Below are 3712 nucleotides of genomic sequence, written 5' to 3' on the forward strand. Positions count from 1 at the left end.
GCCCCAACTCCCCAATCAGCCCTGCTCTGAGCCCAACCAGGGGCTGCACCTAGGGATTGGGCCTGCCCTCTGCCACCCGGGAGCAGGCCTAAGCCAGCAGGTCGTTATCTCCTGAGGGGTCCCAGACTGTGAGAGGGCACAGGCCGGGCTGAGGGACCCCCCTCTTCTCCCCCCGAGTGCACAAATTTTTGTGCACCGGGCCTCTAGTCCTATGTAATAAAGAGCTAATATGCAAATGTCATCATGCCCTCATGCCTTAATGCCATAACAGCTCAGACATTCAACACTGCAGAGAGAGGAATGGGGACCAGCCAGGCACAAATGAGCTCACGAGAGAGGAATGGGGACCAGCCAGGCTGCGGCTTGGAAGAGGGAGAAGCCACCCACCCCGCAGTCCTGGGCACCTGCAGCTGGGGCTGCGGCCCAGGATAGGGACAAGCCGCACACCCCATTGTCCTGGATGCCAGCAGCTGCACCTGCGCCTGTGGCCTGGGAGAAGGATAAGCTGCCCTCCCTGTGGTCCCGGGCGCCAGCAGCTGCGCCTGTGCCTGTGGCCTGGGAGAGGGACAAGCTGCCTGCCCTGCGGTCCTGGGCACCTATGGCCACAGCCCCTGGCAAGGCCGCCCACCCACATTCCCCTGCGTCTGAGGCCGGCCCGGGTGAAGCTGGCCCAGGTCCTGGGTGCCTGCGGCTGGCCAGAGGGAGGCTCTTGTGATATATTAAGCTTTGCAGTAAATTATCCTATTTACTTTTAAATACAGGGTAGGCAGGGCAAAAGTAGGTTTATAGTTGTTTATATGAAATAATTAATTAATAAATAATAATACTAAAATAAAATTCTGTGTTTTGTATACTCACAACTGTAAACCTACTTTTACCTACCTAGCATTATACTATTTTCCATGCTTGTATTGCCAGAGAACTCTTTTATTCATAACACATACTAGCATTAGTCTGAACACGGCACAGAACATATTTTGGCAAATTCTAATTTTGTTGTCGAATGACAATTGCTTCAGTGTAGCTACTTACTGGGGTAACAGATCATAATTGCTTTAAATCTGATATTCCCTTATCAAACATTTTTTCCAGTACCTAATTGATATCCTATTGTCAGTTTACATACCGATATGCTCCAATGGATTCATTCCAGTACCAAAAATCAACAACAACAACAACAAAAAACTGTTATTAATTGTTTGTGCATCCCCAATGTTTACAATTATATGTAGAGAACTGTGCAAATTCAGTACACATTGATTGATTGTAAGTACATGAGAGTGAAGGAGTTAATGAATGAATGAACAACAACAACAAAAAATGGATGAATGAAAATGCCCGGAGCCATTTGATTTACTCTTACTGCTTTACTCAGTGGTGTTCTGAGGCTTAAGAGAAAGACGACAAGAACTTTTGAGTGAGTTATTTCTCCCTCCTCTTTCTAGAAGCAATTTAGTCAAAGAACACTTGGCATGTCAACCCTGAAATGTTGCCAGCCTTTTTGCTCTGGCCACTATTTTTTCCCTCTCAATAATAACTCCCTCCAGAAGAATGGCAAGGCAAGAAAGAGAAGGTTAAACTCAATTCTGTCAAATGCTGTTAAGACTTGGCAGCTCCAGGAAGGGTTTTATAGTGAAGAGAATTGAATCTTGTGGAAAAGGGGGCTACCTGAATCCCTGTGAATTTCATTTATCTGTGTAGCTCTGCTCCTAATTATCACTGGTAAGTGACAGTTGGCAAGCCCATGGAGGTCTCAGAAGATTGTGACATTGTATTAAATGGTCAAAACATAACATTTAGAAACTTCAGTGATTCTTACAAATAAAAGCACAATTTATTTTATGCAATGTTGAGGCTTGCTCTAGCCAGTTTCTTTTCACATAAAATAAGATGTTAAGGTTATATCATGGTCTCTGAAATTTCTATCTTGACAAGATCTAATTAGTTGGGCTAAATGTAAAGTTTAAGCACTGGGGCAGAGATTCTCATTCACTTACCCTCAAAGGAAGAATAGGACTCTAATGACTCCAGTTCACACACTCGAATTTATAAGACTAAACAAAAATGTTTCTTTGACATATATCTGGTAAGTAGTAGATTCTCAACAATTTCTTGACCATATTTAATTACAACCATTTAAAAAAGTGCATCCTATCAAAATAAAATAGTACAAACTTAATTATTCTAAAACTAGAGGTCCAGTGCATGAAATCTGTGCATGGGTAGGGTCCCTAGCGGCTGCTGACTGCCAGCTGGGGCCTCCCTCCCCTGGCTGCTGGCTGCCGGTCAGGGCCTTCTTTTGTTCTGCACCACCCCCTGGTGGTCAGCACACATCATAGCAAGTGATTGAACTCCCGGTTGGTCGAACTCCCGGGAGGAACTTTGCTTATTAGTCTTTTATATATATAGATGTAGCAAAGTGAATACTTATTGAATTTTTTTAAAAGCAAATAAAAAGTTTTATAGATATCAATATTCTTAATTAAATTTCTTGCTTAATCAAAGATCTCTGAGTACTTTTAATTTGTTAATTTTCACAAGAATTTAGAGCCATGTTTTAGAGCTAACCGATTTGCACACCTCATAGCATCAAGGAATAAATACTTTTTCTTTTCAAAATCCTCATCCAAGAATATGTATTCGGTGGGAAGGGGAATGTTTGTTTATTTTTCACTGATTTTAAAGAGAGGAAGGGAGGGAAAGAGAAAGAGAGAGAGAGAGAGAAACATCGATCAGTTGCCTTCCTGACTGGGGATGGAACCCAAGACCTAGAAATGTGCCCTGACCAGGAATCAAACCTGCCACATTTCAGTGCAGAGGATGAAGCCCCAACGAATTCAGCTATACCAGCCAGGGCAACACAAACCTTTTTGATGATCATTCTCTAAGAAGTTACTTCATGATGCTGACACAGTTCACTTCTGCAGTGATATCTACGGAATAACTAATATGCCCCAAATGTGCTCGTTTATGATTTTCTCCCATTCAGTGACCAATATACACTTACACATTCATGAGTAGATGATTGCATTTATAATTCTGATAAGTTCCCATAGTGAGATATTCCATTCATAATTAATAATTGTGTAAAATACATACTTATTCTAGTCACAGAAGTTTGTCTCAAAGAGGCCAGTGAAAAAAATATACAGATCATATTGACAACCTCCTGAGTGTTTACATATTGCACACTCATTGACAGTGCCTTACTTCATTAATCTATGAAAAACAATGTAATGTTTTTTACATAACTGAAAAAAAAGCTTTAACCATGAGGACAAGTTACATTTGAGAATTTAATTTCCCTCAGGCTTCCAAAATTCAATGAGAGATATATATTTATTTCACGTATATATAAACGTGTATATATACGTTTAAGCATTTTCAAAAATCTGGACTATCTTTGTTAGAAGAAAGACAGTGAAAAAGGAGCCTTGGTATTTAATAATAGAATATAAAATTTTATTCAAGATAGGATTGGTAACCATATAGAATACATAACTACAAAAACTCTATATTGATATCGAATAATTAATTTTGAATTATGAAACCTGGTTTTGAAAATGTATTTCTAAATGAACAATGATTGAGGTCATTTTTTTTTTCTATTTAAACCACCTTAAATTATTTTTTTCTCCACTAAAATACGTATTTTAAAGCTGACACAATTAAACATCCAGCAAGAGAAGTACTGGGTCTCATATATATATAT

The 3712-nt window shown here is 40.0% G+C and overlaps 1 protein-coding gene and 1 long non-coding RNA gene across 7 annotated transcripts in view; one reads left to right on the plus strand and one right to left on the minus strand.

Moving 5' to 3' along the window:
* The window catches only part of LOC106726544, a 15729-nt gene extending 15377 nt beyond the window's left edge, over nucleotides 1–352 (plus strand). The window contains exon 3 of the long non-coding RNA XR_001362611.1: nucleotides 208–352. This is a non-coding gene — a long non-coding RNA (uncharacterized LOC106726544). The remainder of the gene's footprint in view (nucleotides 1–207) is intronic.
* The window catches only part of EPHA5 (EPH receptor A5), a 305704-nt gene that overhangs the window by 277583 nt on the left and 24409 nt on the right, over nucleotides 1–3712 (minus strand). The gene's annotated exons all lie outside the window — the stretch shown is intronic.

Source organism: Myotis brandtii, unplaced genomic scaffold (assembly GCF_000412655.1).
Source record: "Myotis brandtii unplaced genomic scaffold, ASM41265v1 scaffold28, whole genome shotgun sequence".
NCBI classification, from domain to species: domain Eukaryota; kingdom Metazoa; phylum Chordata; class Mammalia; order Chiroptera; family Vespertilionidae; genus Myotis; species Myotis brandtii.